Source organism: Aedes aegypti, chromosome 3 (genome assembly GCF_002204515.2).
Source record: "Aedes aegypti strain LVP_AGWG chromosome 3, AaegL5.0 Primary Assembly, whole genome shotgun sequence".
Lineage (NCBI taxonomy): Eukaryota > Metazoa > Arthropoda > Insecta > Diptera > Culicidae > Aedes > Aedes aegypti.
Genome location: NC_035109.1, coordinates 115248438 through 115274975, shown reverse-complemented (window position 1 = coordinate 115274975; position 26538 = coordinate 115248438). Strand labels below are relative to the sequence as shown.

The 26538-nt window shown below is 36.1% G+C and overlaps 1 protein-coding gene across 1 annotated transcript in view; it reads right to left on the bottom strand.

The window, feature by feature from the left end:
- Positions 1-26538, bottom strand: part of LOC5566932 — a 190202-nt gene that overhangs the window by 73596 nt on the left and 90068 nt on the right. The window contains exon 2 of the mRNA XM_001651296.3: positions 17862-18010. The gene's annotated coding sequence lies outside the window, so the exon portion shown is untranslated. The remainder of the gene's footprint in view (positions 1-17861; positions 18011-26538) is intronic.

Genomic DNA, 26538 nt, shown 5'->3' with positions numbered 1-26538 from the left:
CCGCTCGGTTCTTTGAGGGAACGCGAGCCACTCAGTTCTGCCAGTGCAGTGCAGTCCATTGCCGTCCGGTACAAACTACAATTTTAATAATAATATCATCTTTCGATCAAAGCTTTTTAAATTTTGCATATAAATGTTCCCTTCTTTTACCAAGAATCAAATGCATTGTACTTGTATCAGGTTATGTTTTCAATAATTACTGAAAACCTGTCCGTGAATATATTAGTCATACATAAACCTGCTTTCAATCCAATTGTTTTTCATGGAAATGTGATGTTACAACAATTCTTGACAACCACTGTTGATAATTTTATTAAAAATTCCACTCAGGATTCCGTTTTTTAATGTTTCTAAATTGCCTTTTTTAATACTTTTTTTCGTTAAAACTTTACAATTTAAACACAACCTAAATTGCGTCTGGCAATCTTTGTCGCTGCCTTGTCCTCTAGTCTGCCAAGAATTAGTCAAGTAAAATTCTATGCGCTCGGTGGTGTCAATATCAGTAAAAACCTTCAAAAAATGTTGATGTTCAAAAAAAAAATCAGGCTGCCAATTTCCTAAGGTGCAGAAGAAATCACTAGTTATATATGATATTTTGTGTTTGCATCTGTTCATATTAAATCACTCATTATGCCAACCGGCTATTATGCCAAGCGACTTCATGCCAAACGGGGTACAATCCTTTTAAACATCAGCATATTCTATATGGACAAGAAATCAAGCAGAGAAGTTATAGTCATCACTAGAGCGGTTCAAAATTCAAAAAAGTTTTAAAATTCAATCTTCCATGTTTTTCTTACCCTAAAAACAGTGTTCTGTGTAATTTTTTGCTTTTCGGTGGTGTTTCAAAGGTGGCCCAAAGACGATGTAGGTTGATATGAAATTAGTGTGGAGAAATTTTGAAAACTGTTGCAAACACTGGAGTATTGAAATGTAAATAAAAACTAATCATCTCATAGTAAAAACTTATTCTTAAAGCCATTTCAAAGAAATTTACTGAAGAGAGCAATTCAATCCGAGTTTGTTTGCTATTATTTAGCTTCATATGGGATTATTGCCCTGCAAATATCTGAAAAAATCCCAAATAAAATTAGCTCAAAATGGATTTGTTTCTTCTGTAACATCCTTTATTAAGGTTTGAAAATGAGTTTTTACCATAGGATGATGAGTTTGTACTTATATAGCAGTACTAACTATAATAGTTAATATTTTTCAAATTTATCCACAGTATTTTTAATATAAACTTACCTCGTCTTTGGGCCACCTTTAAATCACCATCGAAAGTGCTGCATTTTTCACTATTTTTATGATAACGATTGTAAAAAGGATATGGGAGATTGGATTTTCAAACATTTTTAAATTTTGAATCGCTCAAGTCATCACACAAACATAGCAAGTGCTCGTAGAACATTATTTGTCAGCTTAGCATACTGTCTTAGTAGGATTATGTCCCAGAAAAAGGAAGAAAAGAAAGAAGAAGTAGTAGTGGGGTCGATGTCCCAAGTAACCATAAGCACTAATAATAAGCCCTTAATCAGCATCATAGATGCGTACATGCATTATAATAGCATCACAAATGCTTACACACCTTATAACAGCACTTCCGCTGCATAAAAACCCTATTAGAGCATTTTTAATGCTTCTTAGCCTGATGCATACAGGCATTAAATAAGCATTATATTGGCTTTATATTCGAATACAAGGCATGTTTAAATGCCATCCAGTGTTTTGACAGATATACCACGTGCGTTGTGTTTGCATATAGTGGTAAGAGGGAGTCAAACATAAATCTTCTCACTACTACAATTGCAGGGAAAAGTAAAGGTTTAAATTGGTCACTTTTCTTTCCAATACTATTCATCTTATGTGGCCGTAGGAGCAAAAGAGCAGGACAACAACTCAACAATACGGGTGTCGCAGGTTCGAGACGCAAAATGAGGAATTTCATCATCATAAAACGAGGTTCAAAATGTGGCAATTGCAAGTCCTCAAAAGGATGAAAACTATCAAAACAAATATGTCTGATACGGAGAAGTACTATCTGAATCATTTTATTACATTTTTTGCATACTATAAGAGGTTTCCGTTTTCATTCATTCATTTATTTACCTCGTGTACCAGTTGCTTGGCCGCATACGCGAAAGCTCTCTGGCTGCGTACGCGAAAGCACAAAATATTCGCCCAAAAAACCTGGCGAAAACAACTGACGTTTCTCACGTGGTCTTATATCAGCATTAGTGGTGCAGAGAAGCACGGTTATATCTTGGTACCGTAAAACGGGGTAACTTTGATAGTTTTTTCGAAGAAAACTTGAATATTTATGCATGCTGTTTCAAAGAATTTTGATTCATATTTTTAAAACAAGTACTGGTATCCTAACTATCGATTCCAGTTGATAGATTTCCAAAAGATTTATTCTTAATGGATATATAATTTTTCATATAATCGAAAGTCGGTTTTCTGTTTTGGGGTAACTTTGATAATGGTGCATCACGCGAACAAAATTGAATGAATTACAGAACATTTGTAGGGCGTTGCATATCTTTAGGAGTTTAACGCTATATGGAAACTTCTGACTTAGATGACAAAAATGGTCCCAGTTTGTAAAAATAGTATTCGCTAAGAGTTTTGAGACCGAATTCGAGTTCTACTATAACTAGGCTGTCAAGTATAAGTGACGAATTCATTATGACTTCATCAAATAGTGATCGTAGAACAGATTGTTTGAGAGCATTTCAAAATTGCTAAAATCTTATAAATTTTCCATATATGCATATAAATCCTCAAATGTACTTGATTCCAACGAAAATAGCTTTAACATGAAGTGTCATACTAATACTCTTTACTTTTGCATTCGTTTTGCTTAACAGATTAACAGGAACTTTGTTATTTCGTTTAGTATGTTGAGAGTCTCGAATTATCAAAGTTACCCGCATTATCAAAGTTACCCCGTTTTACGGTACTATAATGGCAGGCTATTTCGCCTTTTCTGGCATTATAATAGCATTATATGCGTACATAAAACTGACATGCATCAAACGATTACCCTATATGCGCATATAATGCTGTTACCGTGCCGCATTATCGTGCTTACTGGTTACTTCGGGTACCAATATCAGCTAAGAACAAATATTCGTATAAAATAGAAAAATAACGCTAGCGTCATTATTTTTACATCATCTAAAAGCCGTAAAAAGCCACTTGTGCAACTATAGGGGACTGTCCACTAAGGGAACACCGACCCTAGAAGAAGACGGGGAAATGCTACCAAGAAATTCAAAAAATTTATTCAATCTATCAAAGTATTTGATTGCGTGTTTTGAGAGTCAAAATCAAATCTGTGGTTAGGGGTCGGACCTGGTGTAGTGGTTAGAACACACGTCTCTCACGCCGAGGACCTGGGATCAAAGCCCATCCCCGAGATAGTCACTGACAAAAAAATTGTAGTGACGACTTCCTTCGGAAGGGAAGTAAAGCCGTTGGTCCCGAGATGAACTAGCCCAGGGCTAAAAATCTCGTTAATAAAGAAAAAAAAAAAAATCTGTGGTTTCATCCTAGAAGGATGTAGTTTATGTTTGTTTTTATAGTCTGTTGACTGATTACACTCAGGAACACGATTTTGTCTCAAGCACCAAAATACCGCTATTTACTTAATTAAGGGTTGCTAACTCCATTGCCATTTACAGAAATATCATTGCACGTCTAGTTTTTGAGATATTGGTTGTTGAAAATGGTAGATTTGATTATTTCAATCAACTTGCATGCAAGTTTTCCAGCTTGTATGGCAATTTATTTGCTCAATTTGCCTCAGAACTCAAACTTCATGTGTATAACAATACTTATCATCAATGTTCATCATACTTCCGATGCTCAAAAGTTATTTTTTGTTGGTTTAGAAAAGTGTTGTATTTTGCCATACAAGAGAAACGAAGAATTTCGTATGGAGACTGCAAGCATGTTGAAAAAAAACGATTTATTATCATTTTAAACGTGCAAATTCATACAAATTATACCTGAAATGAAAGTTTAAGTCCTATGTTGCATGCTAGGTAGATTAGATCATAACATTTTTTGAAAATTCATTGTTTGAATTTTATGTAAACATCAATGAAACAGGTGTTTTACACAACTTTGGCGACCTGTAGCTAAAATTGTGACGTGCTGGAACATTACTGAGAACGGCATCAGATTCAGCAACCTCAAATCTACTAGAGACACTTAATTTGATTCTTGAGACAAGCAAAAATGTCATTTTTGTTACGCTGTGTTACCATTGTTTTTTTTTTTTAATTTTAAAGAAACATAAAACATTTTTTTTCAACCTACATGTATTTCAGATAGCTGCAAAACGGGAGGGAGTCAAGTAGTTAGTTTTCTTTTCATTTCATAGAACGAGTGATGGCGCTCAAGCCTAGGCTTTATAGCCAGGGCGTACCTATGACCCATCCCAGGAAAACAATTGCAAACAATAATGGAGTACGCATTAACATTTTTAGCAACACCATTTCCAACAATTTTGCCTATTTACCCTATTTGGAACGTGTATTCATAAATAAACTGATCGCTGTAAATTTTTGAAATATTTTCAAACAACGCATCAAATTCTCTCATCAAAACAGACGAAAAACAAACAACAAAGTAAGCCCGCTCATAACCGTTTATCGCAACTCTTGTGAATTGAGATGATAGAAAAATAAGTAGTAGAAAGCTAGTGGCGCTGTTGTCGCTAAAACTAATAATTTTTTCAGCACTTTTGACTTAAGTTTTTAATGGTTTGTTTTGTGATATGTTCTAAATAATGGTTTATTTTGGTTGAAAAAATTGATTTGACGCTTACAAACCCGGTACTTAAGCTGTCAGATCGTGGCAAGCTAGATGTTGGTCACACAAACAGTCGCTACATTAGCATTCTAAGGCTAATGCTTCTACTATTGAGACACAATCAAAAGAAAAATTGTCATGATAATCACAGGGGGCAACATTTTGCCACCTTTTCAACTCTTATTTAATCAGTTGTTTGAAACACAAAATCATATTTGTTTTTTGCATACTGTTCGATAATTTGGCAATGTTTACCAACACAGATAAAGTTCTCAAAAGCTGTAATGCAAAGCTAAGAGAATCGCTTCAAACTATTATTGTGGACAAATTGATGCAACAAGAATAGGAGATGATCCACTGTTCAAACCTCAAGTCTGCACAATAGGCCTGGTCATTTTAGTATTTGTATAAAAATTTTCTACTCCAAATATTAATGCTGACAAGACAATACTGAAAGCCATTTCAGTATTTCCAAGATGCTTTTCAGTAGTAGCTGTGTAAGCACTTAGATTACATTACATTAGAACGTTGAGCATTCTTCGACCTACTACAGTACAATCAATTTATTAAAAAATATTGATTAGGTAAATGGAAACCGAATTTTGTTCTATAACATTTAATTCTACTAGAGTTTGTATCCTTTGCAAGATACGCGTATTTAAGCTCAAAAATAGGGTCGTCTTCAGTGTCTGGTACTATACTCTAATAAACGATATATTGCATCAATTTACTCATAACCGAAAATATATTCCCATCATGATTTATTAAGCTCAACGTTTCACAAAAATTGAATTGAATGCAAATCAATTCGGTACTCAGTAAGCAACAATAGCATACGGCGTCTCCGGCAACGTGCAGAATTACGATTTTACGCATGCAAGCAACTGTTCTACTAAAAGCACGTTTGTTGCTTGACTGGGCTCAGTCAGGTGGCAAAACAGTTGCATATAAGTACTCATTGTCGATGCATGCTTCCTTGTCCCAGAATAGAACCAAAGCAAAAACAACATCAACATTGAGTTTGGTTTTTCGTTATTGATAGTAATGGGATACTTAGGGCAGAGACACATGGCACTACACGATGTGTGTTTAAAATATAGGAAATAGAATAAAAAGTAAATTAAGGGCAAGTAGGTATTATCAACCCCTCGTTTGTCACCCTGTTCTGTTGTGATTCGTAAATTGTAGTGGGGAAATTGATACAACAGAAGTAGACGGTCGTGGCTGACCACGCGATACTTGGATGGTTGAAGAATATAAAAAAAAAACTCTTCCAAAATACTATCCATTCTTCAAACTAATAACAGAAAATATATGATTTCAGCCCTGTTACACTCCAAGCCTGCCGATTAGACGAATCAAACTTTCGCCTCAGAATGTTTCTTATAACTCGATTATAATCTAATCTGCGGAATTAGTTTATATTCCGAACCCAGAAGCATATCTACATTGTTACTCGTAAAACAGATAATTATAGTTATCTACTGCAAGTCATTTGCTCTCAATGCACAATTACCCACACGTGGTTGTAGAACGCAAGAAATGAAATTATTACTTTCAATCTAACCGAGTGCAGCCGGTTCCCTGTTTGGACTTCCCGAAATCAGTATTCAATCAATTTTCCCTGTTCAGTGTTCAATCAATCGAAAAAGCCACGATAAATCAGAATTGCATTGTGTCCCAGTGATCGAGCGGTCGCGTCGTCGCCGGAAATAATTCGATCACATTATCATAATTCCTATTTTTAGCTGTCAAACCGATGGTCGATGGACGGCGGATGCAACGAACGTCTCCAACCGCAGTCAAATGGCACAATAATTGCTTATTGATCTGGATGTAAACGGAAACTGCGCCAGCAACGTTCACGGGTGGCGGCGCACTGTGGGGTATTTGGCGAACCTAGCTGGCCAAAAGTATTTTAAAATATATTTTGCCTTCTTTATGTTCAGTTAGTAACATACGGTTTGAATGATATTTGATGTGTAATGGGTGATCAAGGCACTGGCAATAAATTTATATATAGGGAAAGTGTACCAGTTATGGCCATAGTGGTTCCCTATTTGGCCATACGTAAAATTCCGATCACTTTCACATTTTAAATATTTTTTAATGTTTAAACATCAAGATATATCTTAAATCTTATTAGGGAAAGTGTACCAGTTATGGCCATAGTGGTTCCCTATTTGGCCATATGTGACATTTCGATGACTTTCGCATTTTTAATCTTTTTGAATGTTTTAACACTAAGATATATCCTATATCTTACTGCTAAAACACACAAAACTTTTCAAAATGTGGAGACATTCAAGTTATCACGTATGGCGAAATAGGGAACCACTATGGCCATAACTGGTACACCTACCCTACTACAACACCGAAAATCTTTCAAAATGTGAAAACATACAAGTAATCCCGTATAGCGAAATAGGGAACCACTATGACCATAACTGGTACACCTACCCTAACCATCATTTTTTTTATCGATTACTTCAAATACATGTTTTTGGTGATTTTTTTATATATCGTATCAAATATATTCAACAATACACATAAATTTTGGAATATCAGAAAACATTAAACTGCTTATATATCGTAATATCAAACTTTGATGTAAGACAATTTGCACCTACATTGGTTCTGTAACGAAAAATAATTTAATTTTTATAACAGTTGCAGCCTTTTGAGCATGAGCATGATCAAGAGGATTAGCATGGATGACTGTTTCGTAGATGCACTCCGTGATTTTAGTAAGGAATTTTGACCAGCTAGATTTGCCAAATACCCCTTAGTTCAGCTTCTGACGGCGGTGGCGTCGTGTCTCCACAGTGACTATGCTCCTTAGGGTATGCCAATCCCATTTCACGCCATGATTATGTAGCGCACCCGACATTCAGAGTACCACCCTAGCGTTCATGTACGATAGTGCAAAACATTTGTTTGGAATAGGATCAAATCGAGGAAGGCGACACAAGTGTTGCACCTCTCAAACAGAACCGAACATTATGGATTATCATTAGAGTAGCCCCCCGTCTAGGTTGGTTGGTTCTGGATGGCAAAAGTGAGAAACAATCACTTTGGAGTGTGTCGTTGTCACCACAATAATTGGATCGGGTATCGGTATAAACTTATTCAGTCGTCTGGGTTGTGGAATGGTATAATAGTTTGTGGAAGTGGTACGAGACAGATATGTTTTGCTTTACAGTAACAGTCTAGGAACTTGACTTGAAATTGCTATGTGGAATACTGGAGACGTTTGCACATTCCACCAGCAAGCTGAGATTTGTAGCCGGAAGGAAATGTTTGGAATTTATCGTTCGCTGGATGGCATTGATTGGTGCACTGTCGATTGATTATAAATATCAAATGCTCTACAGATGTATACCCTTCACTATGTCCATTAATACTCAAACTATGCCTAGAATTCCAAAATTCTACAAAATGTTAATGAGTGGTCTTTTACTAGTAAACCGTGATCAGATGTGTTCCCTGCGCAAAGTCTGAAAATCAGAAGAGTTGCATATTGGAAAGGCGTTGAATAATGAGTCATTACGCAACTGAAATCATTAGCGTAATAATTCTTAGGACACTGCACAACACTGCATAATTTAGTGCATAATGTGGTACTGTTGTCCGTTTCATGACAAGCCAATCTGAAAAATAGCCTATTACGATGTGGAATTTTTAAAATACTTGTTTTTGAAATTTCGTTGTATGAGCTGCAAAAGCCTACTTATGAAGAAGAACAACATAACGGCCTACTTTTTCCACCAACAAAATCAATACTGAAATGTGCCATTTTTCGGCACTATTTCATAACGGTGCTATCTAAGTGTCTTCATCGATTGCTCTCAAATGACTAGCTTCTAATTCTACATCCGCTAAATAATCCCAATTTAACTCAGGTGAACGATTCTGAGTGAAAATAGGATCGATGCTCCTAGAAATAATCCAACAAGGGCCTGATCCTATTCTTGGCATTTCTTATTCACTTCGGCAGTGTTTTTTTTGCTACAGATTCGGCTACAACATGCGTCGTACCCGATTAGTGAATTACAACAGAGTTGTACCAGATTTTGTTACTCAGTTAGCGCGTTTTTTTTTCTAACAAAATATGTTATAATTTTGGCTAGTTAGTAGTTGAAATAACAGAAAATATAACACAATTTCTTCTGAATTAAACAAAATATGTTATATTTTGAACAAAAATTTAACTCATTATGTAAAATGTAACTCATATTGCTATTTTTCATAACTGACTTATACCAACAAATTTTATAAGAAATTGCTCTCATTTTTTCTATAACAAATTATGTAATAATTAAGTTTTGAATTGAAAAAAAAAATGAAACAGCATTTTTTTATTATAACTGATTTTGTATTAATTTTGTTATAATTTTCACCATTAACTCAAAGTGCTCCTAACAGAAATAAAACAAAATTAGCTATTTGTAACAAATGTTGTTATAATTGTGCTATAATTTTGTTGTAATCAACTGGTCGGGTACTTACCTACCTTAATGCCTTGATGGCTACAGCGTAGCGTCACGCCATTGCCGGGCGTATTGTAGAGCTCCATCTTCGTCGGTCTTGGGCGAAACTTTTCCAGTTGCCCCGAACGTTTAAGGTCGCCAGGTCCTCTTCCACTGTGTACAGACAGCGTATTCGTGGTCTTCCCGAAGCCGCCGACCTCTACATGGTTCCCTGCTGAATATTATTTTCGCAATTCTTCTGACATTCGCACTAAGTGACCAGCCCACTGAAGTCTGCGGTATTTTACACACTTGAAAATATTCGCATCTTTGTACACTTGATACAACTCGTGATTCATGCGTCTGCGCCACCCACCATTTTTGAGTTACCCACCGAGTATTGTCCGCAGCACTTTACGCTCGAAAACACCGAGAGCTTTCCGGTCTGACTCTTTCAACGTCCACAATTCGTGCTCGTAGAGAGCCGGAAGAATCAATGTTCTATACAGGGCGTATTTTGTTACAAGCTGTGGGACCTAAGCTGGTTACGTAGTCCGTAAAAAGCCCTATTCGCAGCCGCAAGACGTCTTTTCGCTTCGCGGGAAACGTCGTTGTCACATGTCACAAGTGTTCCAAGGTAAACAAATTCTTCAACAACTTCAAACACTACCTCAGCACCTACACCACCATGCCTGACTCTATCTCTTCTTGCAACCATGTACTTCGTTTTGGTAGAATTAATGGTCAGGCCTATCCTTACTGTCGCCCTCTTCAGAGGCATGAAGGCCTCTTCCACTGACTTGCTATCGATTCCAATTAGGTCTATATCGTCCGCAAAGCCAAGGAACATGTGCGACCTTGTGATAACAGTGTCATTTCTCTGCATGCCAGGTCTCTTAATAGCACCTTCGAGTGCAATATTGAACAGTAAATTCGAAAGTGCGTCTCTCTGCATCAATCCGTCTAACGTCACGATCGAGGTTGACACCTTCTCTGCGATCCGAACACTTGGTTTCGAACTATCCAGCGTAGCACGTATCAGCCTAATTAGTTTCGCCGGAAAACCATGTTCAGACATTATCTGCCAAAGCTCATTTCTTTTCACTGAGGCGTACGCCGCTTTGAAATCAATAAACAGATGATGAGTCTGCAAGTTATACTCCCGAAATTTATCTAGGATCATTCGCAAACTAAACATCTGGTCCGTTGTCGAACGGCCCTCACGAAAACCTTGCTAGTATTCGTTAACGAAGGACTCCTCGAGCGGTCTCAGTCTGTTAAACAGGATGCGCGACAGAATTTTGTACGCCGAATTCAGCAGGGTAATTCCTCTGTAATTGGCACACTCCAGTCTGTGCCTTTACTTGTAGATTCGACGTATGAGGCCATCCAACCAGCCGGTGGGCAATTTTTCGTCCTCCCTTACTTTCAGAAGTACTCTTTGGATCGACTGATAAAGCTGCTCACTTCCGTACTTGAGAAGCTCGACCGGGTTCTCGTCCTTCCCAGCAGCCTTACAGTTCTTCAGCTTGCTGATAGCCTTTTTAACCTCTCCTATGGTCGGTGGGTCCACAGCTTGATCGTCATCATCAATATTCATCCTGTTCCTCGCTACATTTCCATTCTCACCGTTCAACAATTGCTGAAAGTGCTCCTTCCACCTGGCAGCCACTGCCTTTTTATCGGTTTGTTTGTTGTTATGGTCTAAATTTTGGCACCTGCCTGCATCACTGAGGTTCTGAAAATTACCTTCAGGCTTCTGGAAATGTTTCCATGATTGAGGACTGTTTATTTTATAAAGTGGACACTTTGTTTATGCTATATCTTATTTATTTATTGATAAAATCGTAATCGGTTTTCTGTGCATCGTTCAACTATTATTCTACAATGCTATGAAAATTTAAGATCTTAGAAAATGCTTTTGTTCGAAGAGCTTAATAGTTTTTCCAAAAACTCCTAAGAAAAGCTGTTCGTCAAAGTTTAACATTATTTTTCGCAAAACAAATATCCTAATTTTTATGAACAAATTGTATGTTTGTATCCTTTACTATTCTACTAAAGGTATAGCTTAAAAAATCAATTATATTCCACAATTCCCTGGCATAAAGTAACTTCAGTGATTTACCCATACCTGGCCAAATTTGCTGATACACCATTATTTCACTCCCAGCAAAAGAGAAAAGTAAAAAGCGTGTTCAAAACTAGTTTGGATAACTAAAGAAACTATATTTGTATAAACGAGAGCTAAATCGTGAGTTTAAACCACCGTTTTAAGTATTAATTTTACTTTTTATGGTAGTTTTACTGAAAAGTCTCATAGTTTTAAAATAATTAACGCATATTTATCGATCTACAGCAAATTGTAAACGGTTTTCTCCGAATTTTCCAATTGGTAATCTCAGAATAACATATTATGAAAATAATATGTGGAAAATAAAATCGATTTTATTGCAGCAATGTTGCCAATTTTGATGATTGTCAATGTTCTTTGAAAGGTTTTCTTAGAATAAAGCAATTGTGTTTCTATTGTGCTTTAAATGTGACGTTGGGACTAAATAAGTAACTCTATGAATTGTTCCATATTCGTGTGAAATTTAATTATTTTAGAGAATTTGCGATGTGCAGAAAACCGAATGAAATTTCATTGATAAATTAAAAAGATACAGCCTGCACAAAGTGTCCACTTTATAAAATAGACAGTTCTATAAGAGGAAAATAAACAAAATCATATATTTAGAAGTATCGTAGACCTTGAACTTTTATTTATATAGAAAATGTATAACCAGATGCTTCAATAGAAATTTAATCGAAAATAAAGAGGCTGAAACAGAAAAAAATTGGGCTCTGCAATTGTGATTCGTTTTCTCGATAAATACTTACCTTATGGGGATCCCCCGACGACGTGCCACACAACACGAAGTCGGTGCCGAGGTTTATGCGTATAATTTTATGAATGGTTCTTATTTTTGCAAATATTTAACATCTGCGCCAACTGGTGCGTCAATGGATCTCGCTGTTGACTGTCAACAGAATTCAAATCTGTGCGAAAACAAAACAAAACCGCTTCACACGCCAAAATGAAGGCATTACAAAAGTTGATGTTTTCTCTTCATTTAGAGACTAATGGTTTTATTTATTTCCTCTGATTATTTTCTCATAACTATCAGTACGCTAATTTTTATGGCGAATAATTGTAAATAAATCTACAATTTTGTTGAGGCTCTTATTATGGTCTGTGCTGAAATGGAACCTGAAGCTGCTCAATCAATAAAAATAGTATTCTGTGGAGGAAAGTGAGCTAACAGAGGGAAGTGAATTTGCGCGGTGACTGATATTCAATATTTAACTCGTTGCGAAAAATATTGGTAATGCCAGTCTGACTGGAAAAACTGGATTTGGTAAATCTTGACATACATTCTTTGTATGGCTTAAGGGACAGAACGTCAAAAGACAAAATGTTGTTCCAAAACGATGAACGGGACAAAACGTCAATTATTTATTCATTCGGTAATGAATGATTATTCCAAGAAATCTTTCGACGTTTCATCCCTCCGTCGTCTTGTCCTTTCGACATTTTGCCCTTTCGACATTTGGAATTCATCTCATTCGATGTTTTGTAAACTAGTCAAACTTCAGGCCTCCAAAATTGACTTTTCGTTTTTAAAACGGCCGACACGTACACTATTCTAGGCAGTACTGTAAGAGAAGTAATCATGTTATGTTCTTGGTTATGACCAAATCCCCATGTGGTAAAAAACCATGTGGTAAAATGGCCCAGTTAAAAACGATGTGCCGACATGAAGACCAAACAATCTATCGGTTATGTTTTATTATTATTTTTAGGTATTATTTTTCACTGACATGCCGTGGGTTACTGCGATGAAATATTTTTTTTTCATTAAGCCATTGGTCGTTACTTCCCGTTACAACACTAACATGTACATTAATTGCGCTTCTTGAATTTAGGCGGTTAAATGAAGTTCAATAGTGCTTAGTACCTCCACTATTGGTACATTTACCCTATCTTCATTTGGCTTAGACGGAACACCTAAAAAGACCAAGTTGTTAGCCTTCTTCTCTTCGTGGGCATTTTCAACGTTCGTTTCTTGTTCATATAAAATATTTCTCAACAAAGCCTGGGATGGTTTTTAATAATTCTAATTCTTGTTTTACCTTTTGATATTTCTCTTTGAGTTGGCAAAAATCACGAAGAATCTCTCCAAACTTCGTCGATAGAAACTGTTGCGGCTGTGGTTAATGACTTTATCTCTGCTCTCATGCCATTCATCTCAACTGACATTGCAGCTTTCAGTTCTGAAGTCACATATGTTATCATTGATGTGTTAGGACTTTAGTGACGCAACACTGTTTTTGAGCGGTTTGAGCAAATATCTGCCCAAAAGTAATGACCGCATTTAAAACGACTTGCTGTTTTACCCGATAAATTTCGGCATTAAATATGTACGATGTGATGTTGTCGATGAGAGTTGTCTTCCATTGTACTAAATTGAAAAAAGCTATGGATGAAATTCCCAACGAAGACAAAATATCATAAAAAATACCCAAATGACAGATGCATAACTGGTGACAGAGACAGGCATAAACAAAAGTGATCGTGTTGTCGACATCTACGAACGACTACGAGATATTTACGTTAAAATTACATGTGAATCACGGTGTGCTAGGATACACATATTATCGAACTTGAATGAACCTCCGATCTTTTTTCACTGAAAGTTAGCCTTGGTAGTCAAAAAATGCTTGCGGCATATCAAAAAATCTTTCATCGGAAAAAATATATAAAAAGTCGATTTTTGTAATTTTGCCGTCTTTCCATATATGGGCTCATAGGAAAATATTAGAATTACACTAATTTTGATAAATTTTAACGGTATATAGTCCTATTTAACATATCATGAACAGAAATGAATTATCAGTCATTTCAAATTTAGCGACGTTTTCTACGTACACTCACATAATATGTCCTACCCATGGTGGTATGCCGCATTCTTAATAATAAAAATGTCACTTTTGACTTCAGTATATTTAGCAATTCATACGAATGCTTAGTTTTCGACTTTCTAGTAAAACTTTCCAACTAGGACAGAGACTGCGTGTTTCGACTTAGTGTTTCATGAACAGTTCCACAATGATTCAGCATATTGCTAAATATACTGTAGAGATTTTTTTCTGAAATAATTATTTGTAGTTTCGTTGGTCTAGGAATCCTTTGATTAGCTGTGTTTTACGTGAAAAATTTGTTTTAAAGAATAGGCTTGACAGGAACGACAAGATCATGAATTACGATGAAAGTCAAAAGTTAAGAAGACAATAACGTGTTCTGTGGTAATCACAAATTATGCTAGTTTTTTCCATCAGGTGAATACATTGTTTCCATTTATGGAATGGATCAGTTGTTCGGTAGTTGTTAAACTTCCACTCGGCTGGTTAGCCGTAAACCACGATTCATTATTAAAAACAAGTATTTATCGAGCAACGGACTCATGTTCCGTAACCGGTCGTTTGAGAACGTCGCGACCCATTGGAAGCCCACACAATAGAAACCTCAGCCAGTACAGTTACTGGCTAGTGTTGTGTGATATTTCATTACCAATAAAATAATGCGCTATCGGGCTAGACATTGGATATATATATATAGAAAGCGTTGTGTTTGGATGGGCATCTAATCCTTCGGAAAGAGGTGCACTTTGCGAAAGAGGACCACGTGATTATTGAGCTGAAATCGAATTCAGGTTAACTTCTGCGTTCATGAGTCCTCTCATGGCGTAGTGGTAACGCGCCCCAACTAGAGATCGGGGAGTCGTGAGTTCGATTCTCACTGAGAAGACGTGTAACTTTTTTGCAAATCTTCACATCAATTTGTCCATCTAATCCTATTGCAAATTATATGTAATGTTTAGCTTTCGGTAGTTGTTAAACTTCCACTCGGCTGGTTAGCCGTAAACCACGATTCATTATTAAAAACAAGTATGGATCATAATAGTTGAATCGAATCAGCTTATGTATCTCCATTTCTCAGATTGCACATGGCAGTATATAGTCTTTATTCATGTGCTTATACGTAAAATCCTAGGAATGCGAATTGTCGTGTAATCGGTAAGAGTGTATGCTAGATTGCAACGATGTATAGCGGAAACCTTCATGATGTTATTATAATTTTGCAAGATGTGGCGAGTAAAATTTTCGACATGTCTAACATCCCTTTCATGTTCATGATTTTACACTGTAATTTACATAGATTTTTTTTCTGTGTAAGATGATGAAAAAATGTGACAAATAAAGCAAATAGATCCGACATAATCCCGTTCTTTTTACGACTTCACAGACTTATTTCGTTTTAGGTAGCTTAGAATGCATCCAACCAGCGGTTGCATAATTTCAATATATTCTCCATCAAACTTAAAAAATAATGCAAAATATTGTTACACATACAAGAATATAAGACTATCATACATTTTCTAAATAAAACATTTGAATTCTGAACAACAAAACCAGGAAGTGTCAAAATGCTATTCAAAATCGAAACAATATTTTTATAGCTGTGTGAAATTGCAAAATTTTATCAACTTTTCTACTATCGTAGATTCATGTGCAGTAACGAATTCCAATGACTCGAATTAATCAGTAGAATTGGGAACATTAATTATATTGAAGAATTGTACACTCTTAAATTATTTTACGGATTCCTGTAAAATCTCAATAGCTGAACAGTTCGGTGAAATAAATTAACGGAGTACGGTAAATTTTTACAGTATTCGGTGCAAAATCACTGAAATCCGTAAAATTTCGACGGAATTATGGTGTTTTATTTCACCGAACTGTTCAGCTGTTGAGATTACGGTAAAATTCACCGTAAGAGTTTAGTGTGTAGTATGCTTACATTAAATTTATATGAGGTTATGTCAATCAGAAAGTTCGATAAAAAACGGCATACCATGATGGGCTGGTCATATTGTGTGAGTGTACACAGTAATTATGCTCAAGACGTTTCCATCTGATATTCATTCTTGTTCATGACATGTGAAATTGGTCTTTCAGCTGTTATAATTCATCAAATTTAGTGTAACTCTAATACTCTTACCCGTATACAAACAAAAATCGACTTTTTTCAAATTGTTGCCGATAAAAGATTTTTTAATCTGCCATAAGCATATTTTGACTACCCAGGCTAACTTTCAATGAAAAAGGATCCGATGTTCATCCAAGTTCGATAATACGTGTGTTCCAGCACACCGTGTGAATATGTCATTGCTTGGTTGATTCGGTTTTCTAAATGCTGGTCAGCTAAATATGCTTCAATGCTCCGCAAGGGGCTATCCATAAATTATGTAAGACAATTTTGGCGGCTTTCAGATTCCTCCGTCCCTCTATAGTAAGATTTTTTGTATGAAAATCTAAAATAATTTGTATGGCGAGTATGAAATCTAGGTAAGTAATTTGAGTTACAATTGGACTAGTGATACTTGAATTGAAATTGTTCACGCTTTCAAACTGCATTCAAACTCATTTGCTATTCGTTAATAATATTTTATTTTCTTCTTTTAACTCCAGAATCTGATTTAAATGCTTTTTTTTTAATTTTCAATGATTTCAGTATAAAAGTTAAGAGCCAGGAATCAACTGTGAAATGTTATTTCCAAAATTTTCATTTCACAATTTAGAAAAAAATAGTTTTTACATTATTTTTGCATATCTTGCCAAACAATTTCCGTACAGTGAGTTTTCTCTCAATAAATTGCTAGAAATTCTCCACTACCATTCTCACAAAATCGTCACTTACACACTTCTTGATAAAGATACATTTGCTACACGAATTCAGCGCTTAACGTTTGCTGGCAGTTAAATATTTGTAAAAAGTGTTCTACTCCCTCCTGAGCTATGAGACTGAGTGACTCTAATTCGTGATTCGATACACTAACTGTAGAATCATGTAAATGCTGTCCTGTTTTTTATCCTGCGTTGTTGTCTAGAAGACGAGCAGATATGCTACACAGAAAGGATGCACTATCTATTTGGATCCTTTGGATGTGGTCTAGCCCTATAAAGGCAGACGGCGGAAATCAGCGCTCCGCAGCAGTGAATGGGCATTTAATTTTGTAGCTGTTGAGTGGACGAATTCATATGAAAAGCAGCTGACAACAAAAGATTGTTGTTTTGATAATACTGGAAATTACCTACACAGCACTGTTCACTCCACATCACATTGCATCGTGAATTTGACGTTAAATAACATTTAAATTGTTGTAATAACATGTATAAAACGACATAGTTTACATTGTGTCATCTAATTCATTACAATGATTCCAATTTAATTAAACACAATAATCACGACATAAGTGATGTGCAGCAAAAAAACGACGGGATATAATTTATTTTTTACTGTGTACTGTAGAAAGTCCATAAAATGTGATTGACCGGACCATTAGTTATTTTAAATGTGTAGAATGTGGATGTTGACTCAAATAGCTATAGTACTAATTGTGCTGCTATTTAGCAAGACTATGATGTGACTGGTAGAATTAAATCATAAGGGAGAATATACAAACTTACCGTTAAATATGACATGTTGCTCCTTGTTAATATTTTACCAGCGCTTCAATAAGATGAAAGGAATTCTACTCACCTATTTGAGGTGGAAGTTCCAACTTACGCTTATAGATGGTTGAACAAAATTTTGGTTGTCGTTTGAACGGGCACATCTGAAAAGAAATTTATAAATAAAAGTTTTTTAATATTATGCATTCCAGGTAAATAGTTTCCATCAGCCTTTTATACTACGTCAAATCATACACTTTGCATGTTTTTAGATGCGCATTTGGTTAAGTTTACCCAAATAGGGAATCATTGAACAAAACTATAACTTTTATTGTAGAAAAGTTCAATAATGAAGAATAACTTTTTATAGAAACAAAAAGTCATATCTGCAGCATGCACCCTAAAATAAATAAAAAACAAAATAAAACAAATTTTCATCTTAACTAGCCAGTAAATCTTCTAGCGATCATTCATTCAGCGTAAACTATTTGAGACAGTTATTTTAAACAGAAAAATGTTTTACATCAATGAAATTTCAATTTTGCCATGGAACAGTTATGATTTTGGCATGGCATTCCGAAAAATCTTCAACTTTTATGTGCAACGAATTAAATTCGTTCCAAGACAAACAAAATGCATTCTGCAGTGCAAATCAAACTGAATTCCACAAACAGAACCACTCTGTGATTTTCTATCCAGCCTAGAACTCAAATGACAAAACCGGCTAGCAAAATTATATCTTTTTGACTTGTTCCACATGCTTCAATCAGTCACCTCTCGTCACTCGCATTTCATATTGACAGAACATGTGTCATGATGTGCTATGTTCATCAAAGATGCACATATCAAGCGTGTGCTAGAATAAGGGCGTAAGTCGCATGATCGATTTCTCTTCATCGATCCTCTCTTCTTTGAATAAAGGTGACAAGATGCGGATTTGTCAGCATTTTTTCACCTCAGGACGCAAGATTGCATCGCTGTCTAGCGTCCTGAAGTGAAAAAATGTTAACATATCCGCATCTTGTCACCTTTATTCACAGAAGAGAGGATCGATGAAGAGAAATCGATCATGCGACTTACGCCCTTATTCTAGCACACGCTTGATATGATGTTGAAATATGTTTTCAGTTGAAAAGGCACTAGCATTTTCAAAGAAAAACATAACATCTTCTCGTTCCCATTATGTGTCACATGATTTTCGTGCACAGTGTTCAACGATACCACATTGAAAGGTCGTTGGAATCACATATGAAAATCACAGAATATATTGCTAGAAAAACAGGTTGCAATGCCTAGAAACCATTTGACATTGGAATTGTTTAGATTTTATGAATCTTAAGTACAAATGCATCCAAAAATAATGGTTTAAACGTTTCCTAAGAATGCATGCTTTCTTCTTGGGATGAAACGAATAACGAGAATGAAAACTCGTTTTATTCATTCCAAGACTGTGTCGCCGTTAACTCCACTAACAGTTTGTTTTCGCGATAAATGATTTGAATAATTAGGTTAAGATGAAGATGGATCAAGGTCAAGCTTCATCGAACAAATCTGAAGGGTATACATTGTAAAAATAATATATTGTTTCCGTTTGATCGTACACTTCAGTTATCAGAACTCCAAGTCTGAAAGACTTCCTTTAAGATCTGGTGTGTTTTTAAGGCACCATTTTGGGACCAATATCATATGATATTTGCACATCTGACTTATTCAAGCTACCTCAGGGATGTCAAACATCTTTGTTTGCGAATAACACAGGCTTCTCCTCCATTTTTTATAAGAATATTTCTAAATCATACGGAGTTTACATATGTTAACGCATTCTTAGATCTACTTTTGAAAACTGCCCCATTTTTTTTTATTTTGTGCTTTTCATTGACAATTTGGTGGATTTATACTTTTCAACATTTCTCTCTGTGTTCGACGTTTTTGTCCACCTGGAACCTGGAAAACCTTCGTACATCATCACTGAATGATTTGATTCCAATCACACGCCGTGAAATTCCAATCATTCACGAAATTTTAATAAATTCCTTTAACGACCGCATATAATTGAGAACGTAAACAAAGTTTTTAATCCGTCCGGATGGAGAAGACTTGAACGCATCGATGTATGCGGTGTGTTCGGCGTCGAAAACGATTCCTTTTGTTTTCGATTCACTGTGAACCGTCATGCATTTGTTCGACCAAAAGTAATTGTGCTTATATGTTTGGGCAGTAACTTGATGGGGCCAACACATTTTAAGGGAAAACCATATATTTCATCATGCTATGGGAATAGATAAGGATGCCCGAAGATCTAAATAATCTATTTAACCATTTTATTTAAACGTATTTTGACCACTCACTTTATCATAGTGAGCCGTTAGTTGTGAGACGAATCTTAACTGACTTCGACCGAAATGAAAATGATTACGACGAATGAAGGCAACGGTAAGTATTAATTTCATTTCATTATTTTCAATCAACGATGAAGATTTTTCAAAATCTTATTGCACAACGTGAAAGCCCTCTAGGTAAACACAAGTTGGGCATCGGTTTTTATAAGTTTCATTCACTGCAATACAGGGAAAATGGCAGGTTCTCACTGATCAAAGCTTAATACAATGGAGGTTGTTACATCACTCTATGTTTTTCTCCACTACTCCAGATAGCTTGCCAAATCATCAATTTGCTAGCGAATTTATCTGAAAAATTCTTTTTGAACCTACTCGGTGCATCCACATGGTAAACTTATTGATTCGCAAATTTAGAAATTCAAGATTATTTTTGCGGTCATTTCTCCAGACTGTGTACAGAGTTATCTCACGTCTATTGCGTTACACCTACGATAAACTTTGTAATTATGTATGAATCTTACCGATATTTTTACCATTAGAAGAACCATAGTAATTTGAAAAAAAAAGCTTCTTGCTTCTGAACATACTGACTTCTAGTTTGTGGCTGTTTTTCTCTAATTGTAGATTCTTCAAATAAAAAATGAAAGAAATTAATTTACTTCTGTGCCATTTTTTGTCAAAAATGTAATTGGCTTTTTTTGCCTCCCCTTAGAAATGATATATTCCACTAAAGTTTTCACAGTTCAAATGGGCCACCTGAACCTAGATTTTTTTTTCTATCCTTATTAACGAGATTTTTAGCCCTAGGCTAGTTCATCTCGGGACCAACGGCTTTACTTCCCTTCCGAAGGAAGTCGTCAAATTTTTAGTGACTATCACGGGAATGGGATTCGGTCCTAGGTCCTCGGCGTGACAAGCATGCATTCTAACCACTACACCAGGTCCGTCCCCATCCTAAACCTTGATATAAAATAAATATATTGTATGAGTTGATTTTAATGAAGGAAAAAAGGCCAAACCTCAAATGTTCAAGAGCACAAATCTAGAAAACCGTTCCAGTTGAAAACTTGATCGATTGATCACTAGCGAGTGGTGACCAATCGATTATGTTTTCAGATTAAAACAGTATTTGGTTATGTAGATTTGTGCTTTTGTAAATCTGAGGTTTGGCTTTGATTCATCTTCACATCAAGTTAGGTTAACCTTCATCCAGCCAACATACTTTTCACATACAAAAAATACACTAAAATATGCATAACTTTTTTGTTTCTCGATAGATTTTGTTAAAATTTTCAAAACTTCCCGAGATAGAAGGTTGGTGTCTTTGGCAAAGTTGTTCAGCAGACTGAGGGCTATCTAACAATAGCAAAACTAGCGGAGAATTTTTCCGATAGGTGGCGCTAGTAACAAATTTTTCTCAATCTTCTATATCTTAAGATCCAGATGAGCTGGAAGGTTGGTGTCTTCGACAAAGTTATTAAGCAGACCAAGAGCTATCCTATTGTTACTAAATCAATTGGGACTTTCTCCGCTAGGTGACGTTAGTAACATTTTTTTTCCTTCAATCTACTATACCTCCAGATTCTGATGAGATAGAAGGTTGTCTTCGGCAAAGTTGTTAAGCAGAGAAAGGGTTATCTGGCAACTACAAAACTTATTGAGATTATCCACTAGGTGGCGCTAATGCCAAATTTTCTTAAATCTTCTATATCTCAAGATCCTGATGAGTTAGAAGGTTGGTGTCTTGGGTAAAGTTGTTAAGCAGATCAAGAGCTATCTGGCAGTAACAAATCTAATTGGGAATTCATTCGCTAGGTGGTGTTAGTAGCAAATTATCTTCAGTCTTATGTATCTCGGGATCCTGATAAACAAGTCTTCGGCAAAGTTATTCAGCAGATCAGAAGTTAACAAGCAGATCAATGCTAGGTGGCTCTAGTTTGTCTTCAGCAAATTTGTTCAGATCGTTGCGAAAAAAATTCTCATATCTTATGCCCGAGATTTTTCACGTTTGAGTTGTACTTTACGTAGTTCAACAGCCACAATCAAGAGTTGGATCATCATTGTTTTATTTGCCTTTTTTCACCCAAAGCCTCATTTAATTGTTTTAAGCTATGAGCTAGTTCATCTCGGGACCAACCATCCCATACTAGCGCCACCAAGCGGATAAATTCCCAATCACTGCCAAATAGCCCTTGGTCCACTAAACAACTTTGCCGAAGCTACCAACCTTCTATCGCATATCCTTGAGATATAGAAGATTGAAGGAAAAAAATGTTACTAGCACTACCTAGTGGATAAATTTCCAACTAGATTTCTTATTGCCAGATAGCCCTTAGTCTGCTGAACAACTTTGTCGAAGACATCAACTTTCTAGCACATCAGGATCTTGAGATATAAAATATGGAAGAAAATTTGTTACTGGCGCCACCTAGCGGATAAATTCTCACTAGTTCTTTATTGCCGGATAGCCTTTGACTGCTTAACAACTTTTCCGAAGACACCAACCTTCTAACTCATCTGAGTATTGAGATATCCGTTGAATGAATTATGTGGCCAATTTTGGTATCCCAAGAAAATTTGGAAGAACTCGGTCCATATTACCAAATTTCCAAGACCATAAACTAGAAGAGTTTTCTGGAAAGTTCTGAAAATTTCAGCAAAATCCATCGGGAAACAAAAAAGTTACGCACATTTTTGAACGTTTCTTGCATGTGAAAAGTATGTTGGCTGGATGAAGGTTAAGTTCTTAAAATGCATATTAGTCCTACAAGCAGGTGTTATCAATTCGTCTTTTAAAATTTTAATCTGCTGAGGTTAAAGAAATATAAAAATTATGATTATAGCCTAATTAAGGGTGTCCGACCATTTGGCCGTATGCCGTTTGGCCATACGCCATTTGGTCGAATGCTAAACAATGCAATATTCAAGTTCAATCGACAGATCAATCTGTTTAATAATGTGTTTAATGGAGCTATGTATTCATTTAAAATACGATGTGATTTCATTCAATCGTCCTAATGTTTTAAGGAAGAAAAAACAAGTTCCAGTAGGAGCATAAAACCAAGAATGACAGAAAAAGAAAAGTAAATCCCCCACAGATGGAGGATTTATTGCCACTCTGATACGGCTCTCGACCGATAATAGTGTCAAATTACATATAGCAAAATGACACTTCCATCGAATTGAATTAGTAGTGTAAATGGAACCCACAATTTGGAGTGCGACCGAAATGAGCCGCTTAAAAGCCGGTGAAATCGCTTTCTGCTCTTTATGGAATGTTGTATTTGATGATAAACGGGATCGCTTGTCGCAGACCGATTTCGAGCCGGCAAATGTCGGTTCGCGCTTTCTGACTCACAGCAGACAACCAATTTGGATCGTATGCCAAATTTGATTCGGTTTTACGGTTCCCAGGATGATACGCTTTATTGCCGGCAGAATTGTGCTACTTGTGTGGTATTAATTTGTGATTCATTGTGGGGTGAGTGTAATAATCATTTTATTATGGAAAATACTAGGAAAACTGCAATATACTTCAATCCTGCAGTATGGGAAAACGATTTCTAGATATCCATAGATTATTTTCTTTTGAATATTGTTTCTTATTAAATTTTTCCATTCAGCAGACTCCATGGCTTGAATAAAAATGATAAATTTCTACCATTGCTCATCTGATGTGTCCACATTATTCGTTCCTATTTTTGCAAATTTTTTTCTGACCGTCATTTGACGAACACATCTTGAATCTAGAGCATGGTCATTCACCGAAACATCATCACCAACAGCTTGGGATGCTATGTATACACATATCTATCATGGGCCAGCCGTAGTCGGATGGAATTACATCACAATTTGTCCCAAAAGTAGAAAAAAAGGCAAACTCCTAGCATCAGTCAGTCGCCGACCGTGATGACCAGTTTGCTTAGTCATCAGTGCTTCTTTGCAACGTTACACCCTTTTGACGCAAATTGAAGGCCTCAAAAATCACGACCAATCCGCCGCAGCCGGCTGCCGTCGAGTGGGGGTGTATTCAATCTAAACTGGATAGATAGAAAGAATGGAAAAGCATCCATCATCGCTACTCTCTTCATTATGGGGAATCGTGTGCTCCCACAAAGGTGGCGACCTAGGCGGTCGAAGGTGTCGATCAAGTGAAATGGGAGAATTGGATGCTTTGAGCTTGATCGATGGCTAATCCGCCCGTAGTAGGGTCTAATTTGACAAGTTGTTTGATGAATTTTACTGCCTGGTGGCAGGTGGTAACTCCAAAATGATGACGCTGGTTGATGGGTTAACTTTTGTGTGGGACAGAAAAAGGTGCAGTAAGTACTTCAGTTTTAAAATGAGAAAGCACTGTGTTTAACCTGTTGAGAGTTTTAGCGCAAACGAAAGCAATGAATCATGGCGGAATATCGTGAAATTGTGTAACTTGAAACATCGTCATTCTTCTTAGTGGATGATACTGGTACCATCAATGGACGAAGCCAGGGATAGGAAAAAAGTTCATTGAGCTCCTGGTATTTTTTTTTTATTTTTTTAGTATGATACCTACTTATTTGCATGCAATATTATTTGCGCTCTATAACCTCGTTTGTAATTCGTATACAAACAATGTAAGGCGCTAAAAAATTTTCACAAGTTCACATTGCGCGGTCTTTTGCAGTGTTTTTAAATATTCCGAGGTCTGTGATTAGATTTTTTTTACATAGGTTAGAGGTAGTGAGTTTTCTTTGTTCTTCCCATTCATTCCCTTTGTTGCGTGTCTCAAGGATCAATCTATGTGTCTCTAGGAGATTTTGGGTTGCAGAATCTGATGCCGTTTTCGGAAATGTTCCAGCACGTCACAACTTTAAGCTATAGGTCACCAAAATTGTATGAAACACTGTTTTCTTTAATGTTTACATGAAATTCAAAGTGATTTATCAAACTTTTTTGTGATATAATTCAACATGCATGCAAAATAGGCCTTAAACTTTCTTCTCAGATGTAATTTAGTTGAAATTGCCCGATTAAAATAAGAATACATCGATTTTTTCAACTTGTCTGCAGTCTTCATACAAAATTCTTTGTTTCTATTATATGACAAAACACAATACTTTTCTAAACCATTAAAAATAACCATCTAAACTATTATTACACTTGTTGATAAGTATAGCTATACACAAGAATTCTTTGGCAAACTAAGCAAATAAATAGCCATACAAGTTGGAAAACTTACCGTCCACGTTAGTTCACAATATACCGTGCTTCTAATTTTTATCGTTATATAATTTCGTATCTTGAAGAAACTTTGTTGGTGAAGTAATTATAATGCTAGTAGTAAGCCCATTCATTTTAAAGGAATCCATACGTTAATTTACGATAAAACCCATAGAAAGTAGAAAAAATATTGTATAATAATTTTCTTTACGATTTCTATAGACTGCGAAAGCCATAAAATCACAGTTAAAATCATTCCAGTCGAGTATCTTAGAGCAAAATTGAATGATTTATAAATTTGATAAACATTTAAAATCAATTTATCCTTTAAGGTGAAGATGAATCGAAGCCAAACTTCAAATTTTCAAGAGCACGGATCTGGAGAACCAAACATCCGTTTGAGCTGAAACCTTAATCGATTGGTCACTAGCTGACGTTTAGGTTTTCAGCTCAAACGGATGTTTAGTTCTCCAGATCCGTGCTCTTTAAAATTTGAAGTTTGGCTTCAATTCATCTTCACCTTAAGCTCTATCGTCAATTTCGATCTAATTGCGTTGGGAATGGCTCCTTTGAACTCTGTGTTGCAATGAATCATTGAAGGTAACTCTTTCGGCACTCACCGCATGAAAACAGCGGTGGCGGCACCGTATGGGATTTACTATTGTGACAGCATCGCTGTTCTGTCAAACACACAAGACTACGGTGGTGCTGTCTATGTTTTTCATAGCGGTCGTTTTGGTTATGTTAATGTTTCATTGCTGTACACCCAAATATAATACTGCCGTTATACGCATGATTGTCCCATGTTCCAAAATATGCAATCGAGAAATACGCGTTTAAAGATTTTAACACATTTAGGCCTCGTATTGACCAAGTGTGTGGTAAAATAAATTAAAATCTTCACAATAGTATAAAGAATAGCGTATTTATTAGAGTCAAGAGTTTGTATTATGAGAATAAAGTAAATTTAGCTACGAAATTCAAAGTGGGACAGTTATGCCTAGAAATACGGGGGTTTTGGTGCATTTCTACGCATAACAGTCCCACTGAGAGTAGTGACCAATTATGTGCTAAGTATACTGCTGTAGATGACCGTTCTTACGTATAGATGGCACCGAATGTAGAGGACGTATATCCTCAAGACTTTGTTAAGG